This window comes from Sciurus carolinensis, chromosome 9 (assembly GCF_902686445.1).
Source record: "Sciurus carolinensis chromosome 9, mSciCar1.2, whole genome shotgun sequence".
NCBI classification, from domain to species: domain Eukaryota; kingdom Metazoa; phylum Chordata; class Mammalia; order Rodentia; family Sciuridae; genus Sciurus; species Sciurus carolinensis.
Window position 1 is genome coordinate 61,044,442 of NC_062221.1, and position 12,039 is coordinate 61,056,480.

A 12,039-nucleotide genomic window follows, 5' to 3' on the forward strand; every position below is an offset into this window, starting at 1 on the left:
CACCCAATTACCATACAAAATTCTCTGGGGAATTACTAGGATTCCTTTTCTTACCCTGAATATCCTATTTATCACTAAATTCTCTAAAATCCTATTTTTTTATTATCTATCTATCTTTTAACTGTCTTGAGAACCCTGATGGCAAGAAAGCATGTTATTATGATGATCAGGTCAAAAGGATCTAAAGTATGAGAATCTGAGCTTCAGTAAAAATATTAAATACAATACACCAAATCAGCATAAATCTATGTATTAAAAATGATGTTTTAAAGCCTAATGGGTCATCTTTACAGAATACTAATTTTCAGTTCATAGCTTTAAAAACATCTAAATGGAGAGAACATTAATCTTTCCTTTCTTTTGAAAACTCCACTGTTGATAGTAGATGTGAAATTTTCTCTTTACAGTTAAAATGATCAGAAAATGATAAAATGAGCAGATGCTGTAGAAATATTTTGTAGAATTGTTCTCTCTAATAAATGAAGAAAGAATAGCAGAACTGGGATGTCTTTATTTTGTACACCCTACTGTATATAGGATCTAGACAATGATCTTTGAATACTGCCAGCCTCACAGGGGAAAAAAGCAAGTCATTACACGCCTCCTGAAAGAAGCCAGCCCCACTAAAGAGAGCGTTGCCAGAAAAAAAAGATAGTCTTGTCTCTAGATCCACCCAGCAATTTTCAGGAAACATGAAAGACAGGAATGTTATCAGAAACACTACAAAGACACAAACAGCAAAATCCAGACTGTGGGAAACCATAGGACAAATAATCCAGTTTCTTCAAGAAATAATAGGAAAAAAGGAGAGGGAAGGAGAAGGAAGGAGAAGAGGGTTAAAGTAGACCTAAGAGACTTACTAAGCATTAATAATTTTTTTCTTGCATTCTGATTTGAACAATAATATATTTAAAAGTTAACATCTGTAAAAGATAGCTGTGAATGTAAGCAGTACCTATTTAATATCAATTATTATTTACTATCAAATGCGAAAATGATACCATCATTCAGAATGAGAGACGCTTCAGAAAAATAATTAAATATGAAAATATAGATGCTCCTCAGCTTATTATGGGGTTACCCAGTATAAGATGAAAATATCACTAGTCGAGATGCATTTAATACATCCCACCTACTGAACAACATAACAAGCAACACAGTACATTGTAGACTAATGCTTATTTATGCTCATGATTATGAGGCTCATTGGAAGCAGTATCTTGCTGCGGGGTATTTTGCTAAAGATCATCAGTCCCGAAAAAAATAAAGATTCAAAATTCAAAGCATGTTTCTCACTAAATAAGTATGGCTTTCTGACCACTGTGAAAAGACAAAAAAAAAAAAAAAAAAAGTATGTTGAATCAGTGTAACTGAGACAGTCTTTATTTATCTGAGATTTGCTTCAAAATAATACCAAAGCAGAAGTGGACCAAATAAACCAAGTTTCACAATAAATTGGTAATTGCCTTAGATTAAGGAGTTCAAGGGAGTTCATTACACTCTTCTATTCTAGCATGTGTCTGAAATATTTTATAACAGATTTTTGGGGGGTTACTGGGGGGTTGAATTCAGGGGAACTCAACCACTGGGTCACATTCCCTACCCTATTTTGCATTTTATTTAGACAGGGTCTCACTGAGTTGCTTAACAGCTTCCTTTGACTGAAGTTGGCTTTGAACTCACAATCCTCTTGCCTCCCAAGACACTGGGATTACAGGTGTGTACCACCACAACTGCCTATAACAGATATTTTTGAAAACCAAACAATAAGATAAATAGCAGATTAGACCTGGCAAAAAGGTAAATAAACTCATCATAAGGAAATAATTCAGAATATATCAAAAAGATATGGACAATAGAATAAGAAATTGTAACATAACATTTAATCTAATAAATTTTGTAGGACATATATGGAATCAAAAAGAAATCAAACTCATAAAAGCAGATAGTGAAATCATGTTTCCTATGGTCTGGGTGTGCAAATGTTGGTTGAAGGGTTCAAAGTTTCACTTAGACAAGATTAATATTTTTGGTGATTACAGCTAATAATAATGTATTATATACTTTAAAATTGCTAAGAGAGTAGATTTTTACTGTTTAGTTATGTGAGGTGATACATGTTAATTAACTTGATTTAATCATTTTACAATGCATTTATGTATCAAAATATTACATTATACACCATAAATATACACAATTTTAGTTGATTATATCTTACTAAAGTTGAGTACAGATTTTTAAATAACAAAAAAAAACTGAAAAATAAGTTTTGTGGGAGCAGAGGAGAAAAATTACCATTTGACAATATTGTGCAGATTTGTATATGGGTTTTCAATAAATGCTAAATTCTTAAATTCAGCAATAAGAACAAATTTTGACAGGAATAACTAATATTCTTCTTGACAGATTAAGAGAATTAGGAACATTATTCTGTTAAGAGAAAATCTTGTAAAAGATAGCTTAGAGACTTGAATATTTGGGATGTGGTATTGGGAGACCTGGATAGCATGGTGTGGACTTGATGTTAGGGAATTTTTTTAAACGCTGGATAATAAATGAAATAGGGAAGGAGAGTTGGGGTCACACAGGGATGCTGTTAGAATGCCCTCTATACTGTGCAATGCAAAGCTCCCATAACTTCATTCTATTCCCGGAGCCATATTGAAAGGTTCCATCCAATATTGTATAAATAGAGTGTTTTAGCCAACTTCTATATTGCTGTGACCAAAATATCCAACAACAAGTTAGAATAGGCAAAACTCCATTGCTGTGGAGCCAAGTTGAAGCAGCACATCATGGGGGAAGTGCCCAACAGAGAAAAGCTACTGGGGTCCTGGAAAGGTAAGGAAACAGAGAGAGGAAGGGAGGGAAGAAGGGGCCAAAGGGAAGATACACCTTTCCAGGGCACAATCCTCCCACCTTTCTACAGTTACCACTCAGTCAGTCCACAAAATAGGATGGTTTGATTAGGTTATAGCTCTCATAATCTAATCACTTTACCTCTGAGTATTCCTGCTTGAATAGGAGCTTTTGGTGACACTTCATTTGCACAAGACTGACCCATGAGCTTGAACGGTTGAACATTTTTTTTTCTAAGCTAGACTCTTTATATTTTTATATTTTATTGTGGATGACTGATATTTTGTGCATTCAAATTAAAACTCCAATTGCATTTCCTGTGATATTTTTCTGCAGCATTCATTTTTTTAAACAAGAATTCCTGTTCTGGTCTTAAAGCAAAATTTAAATTTACTTTGTATATTAGAGAGATGCAAAACTATAGGAGATAAATAATAAATACTGCATAAGACATTCCTATACTCCTTGAGTTTTAATAAAATAATTTTATACTTCTTATAATGTGTAATAATTTTTAAATATTCAAGGTTAATATTTTACATTACAAATATATTTAAATATCCTTGAATATGTATAATAGAGTCACAGGACTAAAATATATATCTTCACATATTTAGTAACAATGATATATAGTTTAAAAAATACAGTTATTTTACAGAGGAGATTTCTACTAAGGATTATTTGCCTTGCTTTCATCTTAATAGATGGAATGATAGCTTTGGTTCACTATTTATTTTTTGATTTCATAGCACTAGAAATTTATTACTTTAATATGCACGAATATAAATATTTTCTAATTTGTTTATAAACACCTGTGGTTTTTATGTACACACCATACATTTTTCTTCTTCTCAGACACATGTTCTCCACCTTCTTACTCATGGAGAAAAGGTAACTGATTTCTGTCACCCATACTCTAGCCCTAACAATTGTATCCATCACTCAGCTGAGAGGTTCATAAGCTTTTTCTGCCACAGGTCATTTTGGCACTTTGAAGAAACCTATATCCCCTATCTCAGAATATTACTTTTGAATGGATAGAAATCAAAAGAATTCAGCAGTTACGAATTATTTAGAAACAGAATCATCAATTTGTAATATATTAATATATATGCTTATTGATACACAAAATAATAAGATTTAGAAATGGATCTAAAAACAATAATTTCAAGAAATGCTGAAATAAAAACATTTCAAAGTATAACAACTAAAATGTAATTGACAGTACTTGTGATTTCTGGTTGTCACAAAGGTCCAGGTGTAACTAATACTGTTGCGATTTGTTTCTTAAGTTCATGATTGAAGTGTTGTATTTTAATTACAGGTTAATTAAACTAAAAAAAGGTAACCTTTGCCCATCCACATTTATGGACCCCGGAACTATATTAGTACATAACCACACGTTAAAATCCCTAAGTCTCGAGCATATAAAATGCATTATTTTACTCTCAGTAACTACGAAATATCTAGGAAAAAATTTTTACATCTGCTTTTGAAAAGGTCCACCAAGACATAGGAACAGCATGATACATGAATTATCTAGGAAAAATAAAAAATGACAATAAACAGAAACCACTGAATAGGGCAAAGTCTGTATCAGATCATATTAAAAATTCAATGAACAGTGTCTATTTACCCCAGTTTTTCATCAACTATGACACTAGCTTTATTTTCAGATACATGTGCACATCACTTAATTCTCAGGGCAAAGTTAACTTTATGCTTTAAAGTATAAAGTATTTCCTCATTTCAGTTCACTTTTCAAAAGCTAAAATTAATGAATGTTCACCTCACTTGTGCAAATTAAAGGAAACAGTTTTGATTATATCCCTGGTAAAATAGTACCTACTTTCTGAATGCTCCTTTAACATTAGAATATACTGATGATTGGCCTAAAATTTTTCTAACAAATGGTTTTTTCTGACTCCTTCACACGTGACTGAAAATAGTTTCAAGTAATAATAATAATAATACTCTATATTTGATATCAATTGCTGTTAAACATTTTCATAACTATTGTTGCTTTAGTGCTACCATTAATATTTTGATATCAGCAAAGCAAATTATGTTACTATTATGTCAATCAGAGTACCAACAGGAAACACGTGGCAGCTTTCAAAAAGGAAAATTTGGAGAGAGTTTATTCACAAGATTACAAATGTCTGAGCATAGGCGAATCATAGTGGTTGGCACAATAGTCCTGGCCTGAAGAAGCAAGAGGTTTCTGGAATATCAGATAGTGTGGAGAATCAGATGCCTGAAAGAAACAGTAAGCTTCATTCAGAAGCATAACTCACTAGAGGTGGTCTTACAAGGAGGAATGGTAGCAGGAAAAATTATCCTGACATCTCTCCTGCTCTCCTTCTAGTCTTTCTTGCCAAGGACACCTATTGCTTGACCCAAACCAAAGCCAGAGGTTTCAGGAACTTTTATGTAGTCCAAAAAAGTCAGCATCCTCTGACTAAAATTTTGTGAGAAAAGATAGAGATAAATGTGAAGAGCAGATGGAAGAGACCCAGCACAGTTGTGCACATTCAATAGAACTGGGTCAATTAGCGCTTTGCTCCAGAATATTGTTATTATAACCACTTAATTGAAAGAGAATAACTCTACAGAACATAATCAGGAAAACAATTTTACACCCTACCGCCTGCATGCAAACCCACTCAGGGGGTGCTTGTTCCCTATCCCTTGGGAAAGCCAAAGGTAGACACTGTAGCTCTGGTAGTCATACTGGAATAATAGGAATCCATGTGCTTACTTTTAGTTGAAAAATAACTATCTTCCATAATTAAAATACCCAGTCTTATGTCTTAGCCCAAACCAAGAAAATTATTAAAGCTTTCCTTTCCCCAGCCTTGGTCCATTCGTGCTGGGAAGCTGCGGTGGGAAGGGCCTGTGGTCAGTTTAATCTTCACCCTCCTGCCACTACAGTAGGCCCCCTTTAGTCTCCTCCAGAATGGAGACTGGAAAAGCAGAGAGGTGAAGTCTTACTTGACTAATCCAGTCATGATCTGACTTTAGTGCTCCCTGGCCTTTATAAACACCCAGAGAAGACTCCTTATCAGGACTTTTTTTTTTTTGCAGATCATCACATAACCCCCACTGGGAACATAGTAATAAACATTCTGGCCTCCAGACGTACTCCTTTTCTGACAGGATGCCCTCCACCCTCATCCTATCCTCTGAGTTTCTCCATTTGACACCACCACCAACATCCTGCTGAATTTGCTTCACCCATCATCTCTGGCAGAAAGACCTTGGGGCAATTTTCTCTTCATAGTTAACCTAGGCCAGCTCCATCCACATGGTCCACATCCTTGACTTTGTTTACTAAAAGGGAAGCTGTTCCTTATGTAGTCATTCCTCTGAGCTCTGGTATCAAGCCCACTCTCACAGCTTCTTGACCTTTAGATTTTATAGGCATTGTTCCATCAGGTCTTTCATACTTCCTGGGTACATCTCACTCTGAGTGTTTTTCCTGAAGACCCCTATTTGAAGGTAGAGGATAAATGCTGCTGTTCTCCAATAACTTCTTCCCAAGAAATTCTTTCCTACTGACCTATTCAACCTCAATTCTTTTATTGGACTAAGGTTGGAAAAAATCAGCAGCAACATTCTTTGCAAATACTACATAAGTCTAGCACCTAACTTTAGAATGCAATAGGAAATATTTGCCGCCTACTTTTGGACCACAGCCAAAAACTGAAATAGAAAAAATCCTATTTGAACACTGATACATTATTTACTCTTTAACATTTTATAACACTCTAAGAAGGAAGTGCTATGATTCCCATTTTATTGTGTACTTTCAGAGAGAAAAATGAGTTTCCTGAGATTACCTAACTATAAATTATGGGTCAAGTTGTGTAATTTAAAGTCCAATGACTTTTCCACTTAAAGTTACTTTCAATAAAGAAATTAAAGCTCTGTGTGAGTAAGGTGATTATCTGAGACCAAGAACAGTTCCCTTTGAATGTATGCACTGAATAAATTCTCTCCTGGCTTTCTGTCCTAAGTCAGACAGAGGTTCGGGGTAAAGTTGAGAAGAGCAGTGCCAGGTTTAATTTGTCAGATATGACTGCTCTTCTGGATGACAGTCCAGAGACTAAGATAAAATCCCTAACATTTTATTTCCTTTCTAATTCATTGTAAATCCTGTGGCAGACGTAGACCAACCTCTACATCTTATGATTTTTGCTGATTCTTTTTAGCTCTTATTTGGTGATGCCCAAAGAAGTAGTTCAAAATGGGCTTCATTTCAGATGTGAGAAACACAGAAAAAGGATTCTGATTGTGGTGCCCTTGCCCACTTCTTTCCTTCTAGTTAAAAAGCCTGACCATGAAATGGGAAATGCCCTTGAGCATAATGGTTTTGGACCATTCTTGCCAATAACTGCTCTTTATTGCCTGTCTCTTCTCACCTCAGCTCAACATCACAAAAATGCAACCGTCCTTTACCTTTTCTCCCCTCCTAACTTATGTCATGAAGATTTAAACTTTCTTACAAAAGGGAAAATAATTGATTCCATACATAGGCTTTGCATGTGTATTACTCATTCCTCCAAAAAGAAATTTTTATAATACATTTTTGTGTGAATCCATTTGTTGGATAGAAGTTTTAAAAGTTTCATTAGATCTTCAGAGAGGTTCATGAACCAAATAAATGCAGATGCCTTTGCCCTATCCTACTACTCTGCAGCACTTCCCAAATTAAACATACCTGGATCTTTCTACAGCTATCTAAATTTCATTATTTGATCCCAGTGCTAGTGGCTTCGTTCTGAATGCCTATTTATGTAGTTCATTCCTTGCAACAATATTTCAGAAGTTAATATTTCTATTCTGCATCATCGTCATAAATTTAACAGCAAACTGTTTAAAATCGAATTACCACTTTTTTATTTTTTTTTTATTTTGATTCTTTGTACACAAATGGGGTACAACTATCGTTTCTCTGGTTATACACGAAGTAGAGTCATACCATTTGCGTAATCATACATGTACATAGGGTAATGATGTTTGTCTCATTCTATTATCTTTCCTCAAATTACCACTTTTGAGATAAAATTCTAAAAGTCAAAAGTAAACTTATGCTGAGTGAAGTAGTGTTTTCTTTCATCATTCTAAAGTTGCCCTGCTGATTATGAAGGAACCAACCAGTTCCCTCCTCCATGAGGAGAAGCTCTGATGAGGCAAACATTGACCCCTTCTTCTACCTGTGTTCACTTCTTCCTAGGGGAATAGCCTCTTCTGGTGATTGGTCAGTTTGGGAGGAGTAGTTGAGTATATTCAGCTCATTCACTTCCTCCCTGTTTTTATTAGATAGCAATGCCTAGTTATGTAAATCTGTCTAAGTCAGGAAGAAAACATAAGAAAACCCTATGACATGCAGATGTAAAGTCATAGTCTACATTCAGTTTTGTCAGTAATAAAAATGGCATGTTGGCTTCTCTACACTGAACACATATCTTATTTCCCTATTACTTCTAAATGTGGACTTGGTAGTGGGGAGAAGGCTTTATGTAATAGTTAGTTAAAACCACATCATCACTCAGATTTAATGTGATCCTTCATTCTAACATTCTGGAATTTGAATTTGAAAACCTGTCTTTCTGTGGACTTTTGATTATTTCCTTCTCATCCCTCACAGGGCCTTGCTGAGTACTTCATTTTAGGTTTTTTACAGGTCAGTCCTTCCAAGCTTGTATAGTTACTTTTCAATCCTACTGTTCCCATTTCTTAATTTTACCCTTGAATTGTAAATTATAGTAACCACAATTACAAGATTCAGGGGTGACTATTTTCCTTATTATTTCCACATGCTTCCTAAGTTTTCCTGGAATCCCCATATTGTGTGTGATCTCTTGATACTGTTTGGTAATAGGTATCAGTTGTAATGAAACAAATTATCCAAAACTGAGCAGCTTAAAGAAAGAATATCATGCTAAGTGAAATAAGCCAATCCCAAAACACCAAAGGCCAAATGTTTTCCCTGGTAAGTGGATGATGATATATAATGGGGGTGAGCGAGTGGTGGGTAGGAGAAGAATGGAGGAACTTTAGATTACGTAGAGGGAAATTAGAGGGAGGAGGGGGCAGAGATATGAAAAAAAGGTAGAATGAGACAGACATCATTACCCTATGTTCATGTATGATTACATAAATGGTATGAATCTACATTGTGCACAGCCATAGAAACGAAAAGATGTACCCCATTTGTGTACAATGAATCAAAATGCAGTCTGTAAAAATAAAAAAAAGGAATAATTTTTTAAAAAGGAAAGCAACGAGCTGAAGTATTCATTTCCAAAATGGCCCACTCACTGGGTTGGCAGCTTAGAGTCCCAGTTCCTCACCAGCTATTGGCAAGGCCTTAGTTCTACCCTATGAAAACCTCTTTATAGGGCTGTGAGAGTGCACTTAGGAAATGGCTGCTGGTTTCCCCCACACCCTCCAGGCAGTCATCCAACAAAGCAAAGCAGGAGGTGCAGCAGTTTCCTCACTTCATGTGGTCTTTCCACAAGATCCTTGGTGACAGAAATCAGCCCTGCCCATGTGCAAGGAGACTATATAATGATAGAATTATTGGGGGCCAGAGCCTGGCCGCTACACATAGACACAGTACAATAGTAATTCATCTCCCTGTTTTACTAACCCAAATTACGTCCTCAGTTAGCCATTATCATTTCTTCTCTTTTTGCATAGTACTGAATATTGATGGAGCTGTATGACTCTCTTGAAGAGGCCTAGCATTTTATTGCCTCTTTAAAGTGGAACAGCAAATCTGACTATTGTTTTTAAGGAACATTCTCCATGCTCTGATTCCAAGTTTCTTTCCTTGGAACTCAAAACCATAAACAGGATAAGCCAAAGTTGTTGTTGTGTCCAACAGTTGGAGAGAAAAAGTTTTAAATACACATGAATCAACCTTTACACATGAAATTAATGAACTGCTAGTCTGGAAAATAAGCCTTACAAATTGTAGAGGCATGGTTTTCATAAAGAACTTGTTCTCAAACCACGATGCAATTAAATAAATAACAAAAGAAAGACCAAAAAAGAAGGCGTAATCCTCTGTCATTTAATGAGAATAGAGCTGTCTGAAGACCAAAACTACTTATGTATAAAACAGGAAAGAAAATTATCATCATTAATGACCACAGGTCATTCCCACACACACACAAAAATAACAAAACAAATAAAGGAATGCATTTTAAAAAGACAATGTAACATTATCATGTAGGGTCCACCACAAAAATATTATATAAGGTTAGTTTATATTAGAAAATCAATTAATGGAATTGACAAATCAAAGAAACAAGGTACATCATCTCAATAGATGCAAAAAAGCATATGATAAAATTCAACATTCATTCCTGAGTGAAATAACCAGTAAATTAATAATAAAAGGAAGCTTTTGTAACCAAGGAAGAGACACCTATTAAAAACACCTACTATACATATTCTTAACCGACACCACTAACAACAAATCCTACAAACTGTGAAAGATTTTTATGGAGAAAATTATTAACAGTTCATTCAAAGGCATTAAAAATAACCTAAATAATAAATGATCTTGAATAATCAGTCTCATTATCATGAAGATTTTGATTCTGTTCAATTGACTTATATGTTAGATTCAATACAATTTTAGTCTATATTACGATAGAATTTCCATAAAACTTGGCAAGCTGAATCTATTATTAGGATAGAGATGATTATTAAATGAGGTATGAAAATATCACTATGTATTATTTTGATGAGAAACACAACAAGAAATATTAATCACAGATGAGAGAAGATATTTGAATATATATATAACTGACAAAGTTTAATATTCAGAATATTCCAGACCCTCCTACAAATAAAGACTTAAAGGAAAAGCAAACCAATAAAAACAACAGACAACGGACTTAAGCAGGAATTTCCAAAATAAACAAATGAAAATGTGAATAACCTCATTAATATTTAGGGAAAATCAATGAACAGCAAACCATATATGGCTACTGGATACATTAGACTGGCAAAATTGAAATTCTTACAATACAAGTGTTGTCATAAATTTGAAAAAGTAGGAACTATCACATACTGCTCTCAGGTGTGTGAATTGGTACAACTTTGGAAACTGGTCTATGAAATAAAACAAAGTATAAGCATAGCTGGCAATTCGACTTCTGTAGAATTCTGTGTAAGAAAAAATTCAGCAGAACAGTCTATAATAACCAAAAGGAAAATACCTCAATTTTTCATTCATGGTAGATGGACAATCCATTTTTTATTCATGTGATGAAATCTTATACAGCAACTATAAATAAAATAACTACAGCTACTTATGTTAACATGGAAAATAACATAATATCTAATCTCAAAATATATAATACATAATATTTGTTGAAAGACAAAGATCATACATAATTCCTTTTATGATTGATAAAACTTGTTTATAACATGACATTTTGATGTGATTATACATTGGGAAGTGATTGTCAAAATCGAGCTAGCATATGCATCCTTTCACATAGTTACCTTCTTTTTTTGTAATGAAATACATAAGATCTACTCTAGCCCAGCACGGTGGCATAGGCCTATAAACCCAGGAAGCTAAGGCAGGAGGATCTCAAGTTCAAAGCCAGCTCTAGCAACTTAATGAGGCCCTAAGCAATTCAGGAAGACCCTGTCTCTAATAAAACAAAAAGGGGCAATGGATGTGGCTCAGTGGTTAAGTGTTCCTGTGTTCAATTCCTGGTACAAAAAAAAAAAAAAAAGAAAACTACCCTACTAGCAAATTTCAGGTATATAATATATTATATTCAAACAATAAACAACCTTTATTAATATTAACATTAGTATTATCAGTACTAGTAATAGTATTAACATCATTATTATAGACTATGTCACCGTGTTGTACATTAGGTCAGCAGTACATGGTTCATTTTAAGTACAATTCCAGAACTATCTAAAGTAAATATCAGATTTTTTAATTTTTATTTGTTCTAATTAGTTATACATGACAGTAGAATGCATTTATGCATTTTGATAAATCATACATAAATGAAAAATAATTTCTCATTTTTCTGATTGTACATGTTAGGATCACATCAGTCATGCAGTCATATACATACATGAGGTAATAATGTCTGTTTCATTCTACTATCCATCTACCCCCACACCCCGATT

The 12,039-nt window shown here is 34.3% G+C and overlaps 1 protein-coding gene across 1 annotated transcript in view; it reads left to right on the forward strand.

Moving 5' to 3' along the window:
- Ostn (osteocrin) overlaps positions 1-12,039 on the forward strand; it is a 38,240-nt gene that overhangs the window by 15,056 nt on the left and 11,145 nt on the right. The gene's annotated exons all lie outside the window — the stretch shown is intronic.